Source organism: Grammomys surdaster, unplaced genomic scaffold (genome assembly GCF_004785775.1).
Source record: "Grammomys surdaster isolate TR1022 unplaced genomic scaffold, NIH_TR_1.0 125504, whole genome shotgun sequence".
Classification (NCBI taxonomy): Eukaryota; Metazoa; Chordata; class Mammalia; order Rodentia; family Muridae; genus Grammomys; species Grammomys surdaster.
Window position 1 is genome coordinate 1,326,874 of NW_021620360.1, and position 16,677 is coordinate 1,343,550.

Genomic DNA, 16,677 nt, shown 5'->3' on the forward strand with positions numbered 1-16,677 from the left:
CCCACCAGCAGTTCTTTTGTTCATTTCTTTCTACAAAGTCATGACAAATGATCAGCAAAGACAGCAAGGCTAATCAATGCAACAGCATCATCAGTGAAGAGCAGCAACAGGAAGCCCAATGAAGACCAGCAAAGGGTAGCAAGGCGGACCAATGCCACACAGAGTTATCCATAGTCTGTTGGGTTATATTTATACCCTTTCCAAACATCACATGTTCTCTCAAGAGGAAATCTCCCAAACTATAGCAAAAAATCACATGCCCCTTTTCCAGGCAGCTTCCAGAAAAATGCAACATGTCTGCTTCAGCAAAAACATCCCCTCATAAGACAGTTTCCAGAAAACATCACATGACCCAACTGAGACTCCAAAGAAACTAGAAACTTTTTCATTAGGCCTTGTTCTCCTAGATTTAGGTCCTCAGATCAAGGGGTTGCGTTGCCAATGTGCTTCCTGTACACCACCCATGTCTGTTTTTTAACAGATAGTCTCTAATTCCATCTTTATCCCAAAGCTTTAGTACAGGCCTTTGAAATAACAGAGATACCTTGTCTGGTGACTGGTTTTCAAACATTGGGAATGTGACTCAGTGACTAGAGTGCCCACCTTGTAAGACACAGACCATGGGTTCTATTTCTCAACACCTCCAAAAACAGGGTGGTGGCACCCAAGCTTGGATGGTGAGGTGACTCAGGTAGAGGTGCTTGTCACCAAGTCTGACCACCTAAGTTCAGTTCCCCAGAACCTACAGGAGAAGAGAGAACTGGCTCTCCATGGTTATCTTCTGATTCCCCCACCCCCAACACACAGACCACAGCTGGGGAGTGCCCTCATTTGCACACCGTACACATAAAGCCATAGTATAAATACATAACATGGAAAATAGTTTAAAATTCCTGTTATTATCCTTGCATGGGTTGCCCTTCAATACTCTTGGCAGCTTCTCATCACAATGTGGGTTTTGGACAAAGGAAAATTTGCCCACTGAAAAGTCTGGAGGCAAACTGGATACAACTTATACATACTTGTCTTTATGCATATGTGATTCAGTGTCCTTCAAGATAAAATCATCATGGTTCCTTTTTCATTTTTATTTCACTGATTTAATAGTTATGTGTAGGGATGTCCATGTCATGATTCCCATGTGAAGCTCAGAGGATAACTTACAGGAGTTAGTCTCTCCATTCACCACATGACTTCCTTGGGCTAAACTCAGGAAGCCAAGCTTGGTGGCAAGAACCTTGACATTCTGAGCCATCTTGACCATCCCCATGGACACCATTGTGTTTGAACTTTTCCTTTGGAAAATTCCTTCTTTCATGGACTTGGCACATACAAGAGGTGCCTACCATGACATTAGAAAAGGCATTTCCTGACCAGATAGGTACCAGCAATGCCTTGGGTGACTCTGGAGAACCAAGCCTCTTGCCCAGGTTCCACCTGTGGCAGTGTCAGCCAGCTGCCACCTGTGAGAGGTGAAATCTTTTAAATTCAGACTCCATTTTAGAAAACTTGAACTCAGACAAACTAACAGGCCTGCACCTAGCAATAGTTTCCAAATTACCTCCCAACAAAACTCGAGCCTAGCTCTAGTGTCTATGCTAAGCACCAACAGGACCTGAGTCTCCAGGATACTCCCCCAACAAACCTGCACCCCCAGGTTACAAGCCAGACTGTTACTCAACACCACACTCAGACACACACAGACACACAGACACAGACACACAGACACACAGACACAGACACACACACACACACACACACACACACACACATACACAAACACACACACCAAGTTTGTTCCAGACCGACACTTGGTATGCTGAGGTGTGTGCCCTTTCCCCAGCCTTGATCAGGCTGAAAGACCTTGTTTACCACAACAGACCAAGTGATAAGATCTAGGTGGAGTTACCCAATTTGGCTGCAGGGAACTTAGAAGAAGAACTGCCCCTGGGCTTGCCTTGAGATATCACTGGCCATGACCAAGAACGAATTATCCCATCCATCTCTGACTTAAACCAGAAAGGGTTTTGGTGGGGTTTTTCCCTTTAAATTGAGAGCTGAACATTAAACTTTGAGCCTTGATTAGGGAACTTTGTCTTGGGTTCATCTTTTCTCGTCCTCTGTCCCCCTTTCATTCCCAGCCCCCCTTTCAGGTGAACCCAGTTGATCCATGGCTGCAGGCAGCTATAGTTGGCACCCACAATGAGGGGCCTCAAAATGGGGAGGACCAGCTGAGGAATGCTGTCTTGAGTGGAGGTCCACGGAAAATGGAAGAAGAAGAGTATTCTGAGCACTTGGTGAGCAATGAACAGCATTGATGCTAGCTAGTTATGGCTGTGTTTGCAGGAAGTATGTTTAAGGGGATATGATCTCTAGGTTGAATAGGTGTTGACTCAACACCTACATCATCTAGGAGTTGACAATGAATTTTGAGATCAGAGAATTCCAAACAGGCGTTTTCCTGTAGCCTAAGAGCTGCCTCAGGGAAGAGGAGAAGGGTTAGAAGGAATTGGAAAACTAAGAAAGCAGGGCACTGAGGAGTAAATGTCAACAGCAGCCACTACACCTCCTAAAGAGATGAAGAGTTAGATCTTGAATATAAGAGAGGGAAAGGGTTTCAGAACTGTTGTTCTCTCTCTGGGCTGTGTCAGCAAAAAAAGAAGGAAAAGGTTATTTCAGAGCTCTCCTAGGAACAGGAGAAAATTCAGGAGATGTCCTCCAATTTTCTCTGGCTTCTACAGGAGAAATCCTTAGTTCTGCTTTCTTTGTTTGTTGTCTGTCCTTGTTGAGCCAATGTTCACTTGTGTCAATTGTCTGTTTTTGTTTCATTGTCTGAGTGATTGTTGTTCTATGTTTTATATTCAAAAGAAAAGATCATTAAAATTGCTGATCTACCCCTTGGTCTAGTTTAATATGGTTTTAAAGGCAGTCATAATGTGCACAGCAGAAACTGATAAGTTACCCTGCACTGTAACTAGGGGTCAAGCTGAGCTGGAAAAGCCTTTCCAGGAAATGATTGTCAGCATAAGCTGCTTTTAAAGAGACCAGCAGCTTTTTGGATTCTATAAGGAAGCTGAGAGTTGTTTTTCCTAGAAAAATCTCTGTGATAAGGTGCCTTTTCTCTTGAAATTACAGCTAGAAAAAGCAAGAAAATTTTGTTTAGTCTAAATATATAAGGTGTGTAATCACTTCATTTTTGTTTTTTTTATTTTTATTTATTTATTATATGTAAGTACACTGTAGCTGTCTTCAGACACCCCACAAGAGGGCATCAGATATCATTACAGATGGTTGTTAGCCACCATGTGGTTGCTGGGATTTGAACTCATGACCTCTGGAAGAGCAGTCAGTGCTCTTAACCACTGAGCCATCTCACCAGCCCCATTTTAAGGTATAAATATGTTCAGCAGGTCTTGGTTATAGATTATTGGCCTATAAGTTGTTGAGTATGATTAAAAATTTACAACTTTGGTAAACAAAAAGTTGGCTTAAAACTGGTAACTCAGGGTTGGAGTCATTCAGAAACCAGGTGTATAAAAGATAAGATTAAAAAGCAATGTCTCATACCAACTTAGATAAGGACAAGCGAGTCATAGGCAGAGTCATAGTGACTTGTCCCCTGAACCTTCACCCAGCCGATACCTGGTTCTGAAGATATCTGTATTCCCCCTGAACACCCACACTCCAGTGTCATTCCCTTCCCCACATCCTGCCTTTCTGTGTTTATAACCCCTGTGTGAATTAATTACAATTTGAGAAAAAAATTTATAAAATTAGATACTTTCTGTAAACTATAGATTAGACATTGTATAGCTGTCAGCCCAAGAACGCTTTCTTTTGTATTTCTCAATGCTGTCTCTTTGTAAGTCTTTGCATTTTCTTTTAATCGTTCACATTTTCCAAAAAGCCAATATATTATTCCAATTGAAAAAAAAAAAAGAAAATAAAATTGCGAAGAGCTCAACAACAACAACAAAAAGCAATGTCTTGCTGGGTGGTGGTGGCACATGCCTTTAATCCCAGCACTTGGGAGGCAGAGGCAGGCGGATTTCTGAATTCAAGGCCAGCCTGGTCTACAGAGTGAGTTCCAGGACAGCCAGGGCTATACAGAGAACCCTCAACCCTATCTCGAAAAAAACCAAACCAAACCAAACCAAAACAACAAACAAACAAACAAACAAACAAACAAACAAAAAGCAATGTCTCTTTAATGAGATATTAAAAGCTGCACTATCATGCATTCATATATAAGAAATGGCAGCCAGACTTTGTAACATAAAAGTAATGTACTTGGTGTTGATTTTAAAGAAAATTGATTGTTTACATTGTTAAAATTGGGTTTGTTTTCCAAATTATGGTTATACTCTAATATTGCAAAAGAAACTTAAAAATATAGTTAAACTGCCAGTATTCCATTGACTGCAGCTGCCAGGCAGTTCAATCATGAGCTTGGGATTTTTTGAGTCACCTATGTTTATAGAAAAAAAGGCTAGAGCAGGTAGAGTTGAATAAAAGTGTTAAAAATAGCTGTGACCCAGTACAGGTCTGCAGGAAGGATAATCTTTGGGTCAGGCCTCAGGATATAGGACAAGATTAAGAACATTTACATTTGAATTAAGATGCAGACTTGGCTCAGCAGAAGCTTGTGTGACAGGCATTCCTTCTGTCTTGGTCAACCAGCCCCTAGAAAGGTGTTTTCCAAAATTTTGTTTATTGCCTTGCTTGTTCCTTGGGGAGGGGTCAGCCTCAGGCCCAAAGACATTGATAACCAACAGTTTATCGGCCAGGAATTATAGATAATGATTATGCTGGAGAAATTAAAATTATGTCTGCTTCCCTCTATGGCATTATAGCTGTGCCTGCTAACAAAAGGAGTTGCTCTAGAGTAAGAGAGGACAAGATTGGCCTTCAACTTGGCCTTTATCTGATACTCTCAGTTACAAGGGATTGGTTATTCAATTAATCCAAAACAAAGTTCAAACTTAAGATTTATGAAACTAATGGGGCATCAGAGCCTGACTTGTCTACTCCAGCTGCCATTCCAGTAAATGCATATAAAATTTTTTTTTTTTTTTTTTTTTTTGGTTTTTCGAGACAGGGTTTCTCTGTGTAGCCCTGGCTGTCCTGGAACTCACTCTGTAGACCAGGCTGGCCTCGAACTCAGAAATCCACCTGCCTCTGCCTCCCAAGTGCTGGGATTAAAGGCGTGCGCCACCACCGCCCGGCGCATATAAAATTATTATAGATTTAGAAGATTGTTTTTATACCATTACTTTATATCCCAGTAAAGGTAGGAGATTCACATTCAGTGAATTTGCTTGTAATTTTTGAGAGACCAAGAAGCAATATCATTGGAGAGTTTTGAGTTTTGCCTCAAAGAATGGCTAATAGCCTTAATATATATATACCTCGTTGTTACTTTAATACAAGAAGTTAAGAGTTTGAATCTTTCAGTGTATATTATTCATTGTATGATATTTTATTAGCTGATCTCTCTGAAGGAGTCTTTCTGCAAGCCTTTGCTCTAATATAACGAGCTTTAAAAATTTTGGAGTGCTTGTTGCTCCAAAAAAGATTGAACATCAGGATTGGAGAGATGACTCAGAGATTGAGAGCATTAACTGCTCTTCCATTGGTCCTGAGTGGAATTCTCAGAAAGCACGAGGTTGCTCATAACCTTCTATAATGAGATAAGGCACCCTCTTCTGGTAGACAGGTACATTTGCAAGCAGAACACTGTACATAATAAATAAAGGTAAAAAAAAAATAGAATTCAAGGTTAACCTGAACTGCAAGAAGACATAAAAACAAAACAGCATAAATGAATGAACACCAGGCTTCATAGACCAGTAGCATCAGGGACCACTCTAGGGGGAGTTGTGTCAATTTCTCCCTTCCATTGCTGAATCTCTAAGACCAGTGTGTACATCTAGTTCAGGGGACCCTAGAGTCCTGCACTAGGAATTGCAGATATTCCTACGTGCTTTAATGACCCCCAATACTGTTCAAGGATCTCTTTCTTTACAGAAATCTTATTTCTCTCCATTTAATTTTTGTTCTTTTAAAAAATATTTTTATGTATACTGGAATTTTATCTTCATGTATGTCTGTGTGCCACAGGCATGGAGCGCTCCAGGTGGTCAGAAGACCACCCTCTGAGGCTGGGTGAGAACTGGGAACTGAACCCAGGAGTAAGCATTCTTCACCTCTGAACAACCTCTCCAGCTCCATAATTTTACTTGGAAGTGACACCATCTTTATTTTTATGCCTTGGCTCTCTGTGATTCTTTTCTCTGCAGCCACAGGCCTGAGCCACCTAACTACCCTGCAGAAGTTTGAATAGGAGAAGCTCTGGGTGCCTCAGGGTCACAGGGTACAAGAGAAGGAGCTTCCCAATCTGTCTCCACAGTGCTCAGTCTACCCAAACATCTGATGTCCTCCAGCACCAATGCAGCACTGGTAACCTAACCCACACATGGAACGTCTCATATGCCCTGTGTAGGCTTAGATTTTCCAAAACCTACTCTAATAAGCTTACTTAAATATTTTAACCTCTCTTCTAGCTCACCACCCACCAGAGATAGTAGAAAGGAAAGGTTAACAGGACAAAGGAGGATGTGGAAATAGTTCTCTTTAGAAATAGTTCTTTAGGGTTAGTCCAATCTGCATTCTCAGGACATCCACAGTTGCGTTCATATGAGTCAGCAATGGCAGTTCAATTTAGAGGACACTTTGAGACTCCACCAATCAGCCTGAGTCTGCAAAAGCAGGAAGAAGCTGCTGGAACACCACCAGAAGTTCTTTTGTTCATTTCTCTCTACAAAGTCATGACAATCAGCAAAGAGGCAAGGCTAACCAATGCCACACAGGATCGTCAGTGAAGACCAGCATCAGCAAAGACCAGGTTACAAGCCTATCCCCAGTCTAACAACCACCAATGCAGAAGGAAGCAGAAGTTGAGTTTATGTTATGACTCCCAGCACTAGCCAATTATGTTAAGGCCACAGTAACTTTCCAATTAGATGCTTGCACACTCACCCCCCTACTTGCTGCTTACTATAAAGTCTTGCCCTGATAGATATTTGGGGCTCCTCACCAGCAAAACTGTCCTGCATAATGCAGTGTGCTGGCCTGAGCTAGCTCAAATAAAAAGTCCCTACAGTGATTACATTGGATTGGCTCCTGTCTGATTTGGGGGATTGCTAACATTTTCCTGGCACTATACCTGGAAGATCCCATATTTGGACTGGGAGTTTGGGTGTCATTGTCTGTATAGTTACTGTGGTCCTTTGAATAAGATGACCCCCATATTCTTTCTTTCTTTTTTTTTTTTTTTTGGTTTTTCGAGACAGAGTTTCTCTGTGTAGCCCTGGCTGCCCTGGAACTCACTCGGTAGACCAGGCTGGCCTCGAACTCAGAAATCCGCCTGCCTCTGCCTCCCAAGTGCTGGGATTAAAGGCGTGCACCACCACCGCCCGGCGACCCCCATATTCTTAATCATCTGAATACTTAGTTCTCAGTTGGTGCCATTTGGTGAAGCTTAGGAGGTGTGGCCTTGCTGAAGGAAGTATGTCACTGGGAGACATGGTTGGAGGTGTGAGCTCTCAGCTGTTCCTGCTGCCATGCCTGGTGTTTGCTGTCATGATGTTGATGGACTCTTAACTCTTTGGGTCCCTAATCCCCAGATAAAACTTTTGTAAGTTTCCTTGGACATGATATTTTATCACAGCAACAGAAAAGTAACCAATAAAGTTCAATTTTCCATTACTGTGGCTTAGTATCTGACAAGACACAGCTTTGGGTGAAAGGATTTATCTTGGCTTATTTTAGTTATTAAGGCTAAATCCGTCAAAGTGACAGCAGTTTTTTGCTTTATGTTCCAGTGTAGAGGCCACCTGAGTAAAATGTCCCACGGGAGCTGTCCAAAATGAGGGCTCCTGTTAAAATGGCTGCTCCACTACATCTCCTCAGCCTGCAGGTGTCGCTGCCGAACTTGGCCCGCAGGAAGGAGCGACACAACACGGAGTTCTTCTCAAAGCAGTTTATTCAGGAACCCTGTCTTCTTCCAAAAAAAAGCCCCCGAGCCTCTCTCCACCTGCCCTTAAATCTTCTTGCCTGCACCACTCAGAGCCGGCTATGTGGGCACTCTTGATTGGATTTAAACGTTACACGTCATATGGCCTGATATTGCGTGGCAGCGAGTCTGCGCAGTATCTACTGTGGACGTGGCTCTCTGAGGGTGTTTAAGGAAGTCAGGTGCCAGTCATAAGACTCGGCAGCTGTAACTAGCCGCCACACCTGCTTCCCACTTGCAGGCATCAGAGGAGCTGTCCACGGTGGTGACACCTTCTGCTTCAGCCTGAACCCTTAGTGAAACATCTCAGGAGCTGTCCACCTCTCCAGTCCCCTTCTGTCCCCAGCAACCCCATAGAAATGGCACCTCAGCAAAAGCCAGCTGCATCTGGGAAGGGCTTCCCACTCTAGCCCATGGGCCCAACGCTGGGGTGGGGAAAGGGGGTGAAAAAAAAAGCTAACAATCCCTTAGCAGGAAAATCCCATGACAGTGACATGGCCCAGCCTGCCTTGTGTGTATGGCCGGAGCTAGACTTCTTTTATAAGCAATTGGACCTTTGACAGAGAGTGCTCTCTCTCTCTGTCTCTGTCTCTCTCTGTCTCTCTTTGTGTGTGAGTGTCTGTCAGCTTGGAAGAGCCTCTATTGAAGGAGCTCTGGTTGAATGATGGGGATTTCCTCTTTGGCCTTGCAGGAACAACAGAAGCATCTGGCAGGACACAGATGAAACAGAAATCTAGGAAACAGAGCTAAGGAGCCCTCTTGGGTTTGGAGGAACTCAAAAGAAATGCAGACTAGCTCAGAAAAATGACACGGATAGAAAGAGATTTCTAAAGAGCTGGCAGTTTAGTTGTTGAAACAGGCTTGTAGGCCGGGCGGTGGTGGTGCACGCCTTTAATCCCAGCACATGGATGGCAGAGGCAGGTGGATTTCTGAGTTCGAGGCCAGCCTGGTCTACAGAGTGAGTTCCAGGACAGCCAGGACTACACAGAGAAACCCCGTCTCAAAAAACCAAAAAAAAAAAAAAAAAAAAAAAAAAGACACAGGCTTGTAATAGATATCTCCTATATGGTTAAGAAAATCAAGTTTCCTTGCTGAGCTGGCAGGTTTTTACCTCAGATTATGCTCCAGTGTCTTCAATTCTATAAATATTAGTTAATTTAAATGGTTACAGGCCTATGAGCAGAACTTTGTTCTCCTGCAATACAAAGCCATCTACAATGCAGAGCAACAACAGGCTTATGAACAGGACTTTAAGACAGACTATGCTGAATACCACATCCATCATGCTCAAGTCAGGGCTACAAGCCACAGGTTTACTTAGCTGGCAGTGGAGATTAAGAGACTTCAGAGGGTTAACTCCAGAACACAAGGTGCTAAAAGATAAAATAGTCCAGGAGTATAAAAGGTTCAGGGGGCGGTACCCAAGTTACAGTAGAAAGAAACGTTGCTCTTGAAGTGGAAAATTCTGGTGATGTTCTGGCTGATTCTTTCAAGCCTGTTCTGCAGACTTGGGCTGATTGGCAGAGTGAAGTGAAGTTTCTGGATATGTCAGCTGATACAGACTCACGTGGTGTTTTATTGAAGCAAGGCTCGAGTGAGGACATGTGATGTTTAGAGGAAGTATAATAGAATGAAATGGACAGTGATGGCGGGCTTGCATAGCTGGATTTGCAATACTATGTTGGTTTCATGTCTTCATCTTCACTGATCTTTGCTTTGTAGAGAGAGTCACCACAGAGAACTTCTGGTGTCCCTGCTGCTCCTGATCATTCTTGCTGACTCATGCAGATTCAGTGGATGCCTGGCAGTTTCTGCTGGGCTGTGCCCCAGCTGATGATTCCAGTTTGCTATCCTGACACTATTGACCTGGACTGCTGGTATCCTGTCAGTTGGAGATTCAAATTGCACCAAGGAACTACTTCTAAACAGCAAACAGGTGAGACTCCTGGCTTCTTCGGGATTGACCTGCTGCTGCTGATTCTTGTGAACTGAACTGCTGATATCCTGACAACACACTCTGGATTTGCTCCAAAGACCCATTTCTAAACAGGTCTGTTTCCACCTATCCTAATAACCTTTCTTTTCCACTACTTCCTATGGGTGGTGGGCTAGAAGGGAGGTTAAGAATTTAAGAACCCTTATTAAAAATAGATTTTGAAAAATCTAAGCTAATAGTCTCAGCTGTGGATGTTCTCCTGAGAGTTCAACAGAAAATCATATCCTATACCTTAGAACCCTGGAAAAGACACTGGAAAGAAGAAGCAGAAATTAGCACAGTAGCATGGCTACAGGGAGTGCCCAGGGCAGCTGCACAACTGAATCATTAGTAGCTAACACAAATGGATGGGAGGAAATGTAGTGTGACTTATCTCGTGCACCCCGCACATTAAAGGGTCCCCAGTTGAGTCTCTGATCTTCAGATTTGGGGATTCATAATCCTGGGGCCAGACAAGGCTCTGGCCTTTCTGTGTTCTTGTGATCACAGACTCTCAGCATGTCCTTTATAGTGATGGAGAGAGCAGAGCCCTGAGGTGACATAGCCTGGGAGTGAGCCGATCAAAGATCAAAGTGGACTGAGCACACCTGGGCACAGTCTCATCCTGTCCCACCAGATACACACAGTATAGTGACACAGATTCTGGAAGGTTCTCCATGGGCCATTTATTTCTTCAAAAACTCTTAAGTATTCTCAGTCCATGAAATTAACAAGCAATCAACCCTCAGGTAAAGATGTTAACAATCAAGTTCACATTCATATTCTTATTCTCAGTGTGGAAGTGAGGAGCTGCAGCTCAGGGCAGTATGGAGCTGACAGGATGCAGATGTCCCCCAGTGTTTGGCTGGACCAGGAAGGTTGGCTATGGAAGGGAACACAGGCAGTGCAGGGACAGGGTGCTGGTGTGCAGGGCAGGCTGGGCTCCACAGTTCTTGACATTGAGCCCATGGGATCACAGGGAACATCAGACACTGTTGTCTAAAGAGAACTGAAGGCTCTGGACATCACAGGAGAGACCTGAACACACCGTCTGTCACTCAGTCCACTCCAGGCTGCTGTCTTCATGGTAGAGAATGAGAGTCATGATCCATCATTGTGAAGACAACATTCCAACAACCCACCACTCACAGGGGATTTTGGGAGTCCCTGAAACCCAATCATGTCCACATTGCCCCTCCACAATCAGGCCCCACAGTGTCACCTTTACAATATGAGAGAGACATATCAGAGCTCTGGGAGCTGTCCCTGCCTACATATACAAAACAAATGTATATGTATGTGTATAAGTATGTATTCATATTAAGGTACAAATGAGACCTCCAGAAGGTTTCCCTGGAGGAGCTATTATGGATTCCCAGATCTCCCATCATCCTGAGCTTCACTGCAATGGCCTCAGGACAATCCTGTCCCCCACACTAACCTGGAGCTGGAAGCATAGTCTCCTCCTCTTCCACCTGTGAGAAGAAAAGCTGTGAGAGTTCAAGGAAGATCTTGACACTAGGAAGTTTCCAGAACCGACAGCAGACCCAGTTGGAGACAGTAGCAATGCAGGGTGTGGCTGTGTTTCCCATTAATGAGCAGAGCACACTTCTAAAGGAGGCTGAGAGAAAACTCAGATCCTGCCCTTTCCTACCTCTGTTTCTCATTCTCATCATCACAAAAGCCACCACAGCTCCAATGATGGCCACAGCTCCTAGGACACCCAGAACAGCAATGATCACCATGTTAGAGTCAGTGGATGGAGGAGGCTCTGGGAAGGACAGGTACAGGAAATGAAGGTGAGGGTCATGACTCCAGGTCTCAGCCCTGACCAGCTCAGAGTCTGCAGAAGGCTCCAGCTTTCCCTGACCCCAGCTCTGCACCCACACCCTCCTTACCCCATCTTAGGGTGAGTGGCTGAGACAGCCCCTCATGGTACATATGGCAAGTGTAATTCTGTTCCTTCCCAAGAGGCACCACCACAGATGCCCACTTCTGGAAGGTTCCATCCCCTGAAGGCCTGGTCTGCACAAGCTCCATGTCCTGGGTCAGCTCCTCCCCATTCAACTGCCAGGTCAGGGTGATGTCAGCAGGGTAGAAGCCCAGGGCCCAGCACCTCAGGGTGACATCACCTTCTTGTCTGGGGTGATGGTTCACATGTGCCTTTGGGGGATCTGTGTGGAAGATTTAAGCAATCCCACAATTAACAAGACAAACTGAAATCTACACAAGATACAGTTAAATCAATGATGACACTGAACTAAGTGTCTGTTTGACATTTCAATTGTCATGATACTAAGTGATATGCAGGTAGAGTTGGTTCCCTCAGCATAGAACTGCACATGTTCCTGGGAGACTCAGAAGCTAAGAGGGAATCCACATGAGCCAGTGGGTCAACATGGCTGTCCTTATGTGATGTTCTATAGCATGAGATAGGTAGTCATGGAATGGCAGATGAAATGGAAAATAAGTAATTTAACATATGTTTGTGTTCATATCTATATTAGAAATTAGGGCCATATGGTACTGGAAAGGGTCCACCACTGAGAGTCAACCACTGTTGTCGTCTGGCTTACCAGTATAACTGTCAGTTCAAGTGAACAGCCATCAGAAAGTGTGTAGCAGAAATGTGGTGAACCTCTGACACTCAGCCAGAGAAAATGACTCCCAGCCCCTGCCTCTGGACCACAAGATACAAGTATGTTACACAGGATCCCTGGAGTGTGATGTGGACCCCAGTGCAGCACTCACTGGAACACAGCATGCTCACAGGGTGTGTGGATCTTCCCTCTCACTCCAGCCCTGGATTGCAGAAGACCCTGTCTCTCAGAAAGTCCCATTTCTTTTCACTGGGGGAGCACTGTAACTTGTGGGGGCAGAGGAAGAGAAGGAGGCTTCTGAATGTTTAGTTCTGACAGGAAACAGTCTAAGTTGACAAGAATCTCTCCTTTAATGATAACCCTGATTTAACTTGTCTAATTATCTAGGTTAGCAGTCTCCCCTGGCACCTGTGGAGACTGATACAAATGATAATACAAGGGCATGGAGAAACAGGATCACTCCAGTGCAGACAAAAACTGACCAGAAGCAAAATAATGCCTTAAAAAAAAAGTAAAGAAAAAAAAGAAAGTAAGAAAGAATGAAAAGGAAAAACAAAAGAGAAAAAAAAAAGCAAAAAGAAATCCCACAACTTAGTATTTCTGCAGGACACCCCATAAGGGCTCATGTGACCTTCACCACTGTAGAAATAGATAGAATTGGGTTGTTGAAAGGTTGCAAACCCCACAGACAGGGAGGAGTCAATGAGAATGCATTCTTTAGAAAGTTCTACAAACTGGGGGAACCAGTCTAGTATAGGGGAGTCCATGTCTCCCATCAGGTAAAGAAGACTTCTGGTCCTGAGGTATAAGGGCTGACACACTCAGCATGACAGGAGTCAGTGTCCACAGACAGTGGGTGAGGGCAGAGAACCAGGCCTGGGAGAGGCCATGACTGACAGAGGCTACAATCTGACTGAAGGGAGCTGCCATTGTTAAGTGGGGGGAAATTCTCTCCTTCCCTCCTGAGACAGACTGAGAATTGTCCAGGGAGAAGGCTGAGCCCTGGAAGAGTCAGTACAGTCATTGTGTGAGGATCAGGAGACCCAGGGACACTCTTTCCCCTCTGAGACAGGGGCATCACCCCAGCTGAGGGTTTCTTCTTCCCCAGGACTGAGCCCCAGCCCGAGGGCAGAGGGAGGCGCTGCCTGAGGCCCCTGCACCTGTGCGCAGCAGCATCTCCTTCCCGAGCTCCAGGTATCTGCGGAGCCACTCCACGCACTCGCCCTCCAGGTAGGCCTTGTATCTCTCTGCAAAACCATCCTGCTCCCACTTGAGTCGGGTGATCTGCGCCGCCATGTCCGCTGCTGGCCAAGTTTCCAGGTCTTCATTCAGGGCGATGTAATCACGGCCATCGTAGGCGTACTGATTACAGCTGCAGAGGAGGTTCCCGTCCGACCCCACATCACATCCATGCATCTGCTGGTAAGTGTGAGATCCTGAGGGACCCCGCGGTCAGCCCCACCCACCCACTCCGGCCTCGCCCACCCACCTGGCCCCGCCCACATGTCCCGACCCCACCCCCACGCGGACTTATTCAAACTGAAAGGGAAACGGGTCCAGGGTCGGTTCTGCTCCCGAATATCGGACTTGGGACCCTGGATGTCTCTGGCCCCTGTGTTGGGACTTGGAGGGGTCATTCACTGCCCTCCCTCTTGTTGTAGTAGCTGAGCAGAGTCCTCAGGCCCACTCTGCTCATTGCTCTTGGCTCCCTGTGTCTCCCACTACCAATACTCCGGCCCCTCCTGTTCCACCCACAGCGCACACGGTTCGTATCTCAGATTCTCCACCTCGCTGTTGAAGCGCACAAACCGCGTGTTGTCCACGTAGCCGACAGAGATGTCTGGAGTGCAGGAGATCCTTTAGGGCTTCGCTTCCTAGTACAATGTCCTGTGATTAAAGTCAATGGGAAACTACAACAGCCTAATCCAGGCAGGATGACAAAGGGCACAGACCCTTCAGGAATGGTGGTATGGTCAGTCCTCCAAGAAAAGAGACAAGACCTGCTGAGGTGCTTGCTGAAAGAGAGGAAATTCAGAATGGGTAGTAGAGGAAGGTAGTTATAAATATCAGTCAGGAAAGCAGGCGATCTGTCCCAGGACACTGAAGAAGACAGACACATGAAGCAGAGGAGCAGTAACTAACCACATGGCAGAAAATACTGTCAAATAAGTGGGATTATATATTATGACCTAGACAGGGAATGAGACAAAAGTGTTTGTTTGATCAAGGCCTTAGTAAATAAGATAATTGTCAGAGTCCTTATTTCTCTAAATAAACAGTCCTTGTGGAACAGATGTGGTTATCTGCTAAAGTCGTTTGACCCATTGCAGAAATGAGGATTATAACTGATACAGGCATTTCTGTTGTATTTGGTTAAGAATGTATTTGTACAGATATTGCATTATCTTCTCTGTTTCTTTATCATACAATGTAGCATCGATTAAGAGAGTTATCAATGGTTATCATATTTAAATTTGAGATGCTAAAAGAATCTCCCTCAAGGGACATTGCCACTTTTTCTAAATTTATAATGCATTTGCGATTGTTTGAGTGATATTTATCTCATGTTTCAATACTATTATGACCTGGTTATTGTTTTCATTTGGAAGTTAATTATGACACAAGGAGACATGATTGTGTGTCAAGTTGTATATCATGAAATTAATTTTTTAGATGTTTTATTTACATTTCATATGTTGTCCCCTTACCCCATCCCCCACCTACCCTCATGAAATTAATTAATCGTGTTTTTTCTTTAATCCATCTTGCTCAAAAATATTTGACTCAGAGAGATTATGGTTTATTCAATTAGCTTAAAGCAGCCAGGGATTTTTCCCTTCAACTCCAAATCCTCTGTTTTGCAGTTCTCACAGGTTCTTATGATCTTCTGGCTGAAATAAAACTTCTGAGTGAGATTACACCTCAGGCTCCTCCCATCATTGTTACTCAACAGCACTCTCTCCAGTCACGGTGACATAGACACACACAGACACAGACACACAGACACACACACAGACACACACACACACACACACAGACATACAGACACACACACACACACACACACACACACACACACACCACGTGTGATCCCTACCGACACTTGGCATGCTGAGGTGAGGCAGGAGGATCAAGAATTCAAGGTTGGGACTGGAGAGATGACTCAGTGCTCAGTTTGATAGCATTAATGGCTCTTCCATAGGTCCTGAGTTGAATTCTCAGAAATCACTTGGTGGTTCTTCTATAATGAGATCTAGCGCCCTCTTCTGGGGACAGGCACATATGCAGGGAGAACACTGTTCATAATAAATTAATAATGATTAAAATAACAAAAAGGAATTCAAAGTCAACCTGAGCTACAAGACATAACAACACAAACAGCACAAATGAACGAATGCACAGGCTTCATAGACCAGTAGCATCAGGGACCACTCTATTGGGGGAGTTGTGTTGATTTCTCCCTTCCATTGCTGAATCCCTAAGCCCAGTGTGTAGATCTAGTACAGGGAACCCTAAAGTCCTGAACTAGTTTTTGGGGGAGTTCCTACATGCTGTAGTGACCCCCAATACTATTCAGGGATTTCTTTACAGAAATCTTATTTCTCTCCGTTTCTTTTTCATTCTTTTAAAAAATATTTTTAAGTATACTGGTATTTTGTCTTCGTGTATGTCTGTATGCTACATGCATGGAGTGCCCCAGGTGGCCAGAAGAGGGTGCCCTATCCCCTCTGAGACTGGAGTTACAAGTGAGTGAGAGCTGGGAACTGAACCCAGGTCCTCTGGAACAGCAGTAAGCATTCTTCACCTCTGAACAGTCTCTCCAGTTCCATTATTTTACTCGGAAGTGACACCATCTTTATTTTTATGCCTTGATTCTCTGTGATTCTTTTCTCTGCAGCCACAAGGCCTCACTCAGGCCTGAGTCACCTAACTACCCTGCAGAGAAGGTTTGAATAAGAGAAGCTCTGGGTGCCTCAGGGTCACAGAGTCCAACAGAAGGAGCTTCCTAATCTGTCCTCACAGTGCTC

At 44.5% G+C, this 16,677-nt stretch overlaps 1 pseudogene; it reads right to left on the minus strand.

Moving 5' to 3' along the window:
- Positions 1-11,227: 11,227 nt before the first annotated feature.
- On the minus strand, positions 11,228-15,759 carry LOC114638071 (annotated as a pseudogene).
- Between the last annotated feature and the right edge of the window lie 918 nt (positions 15,760-16,677).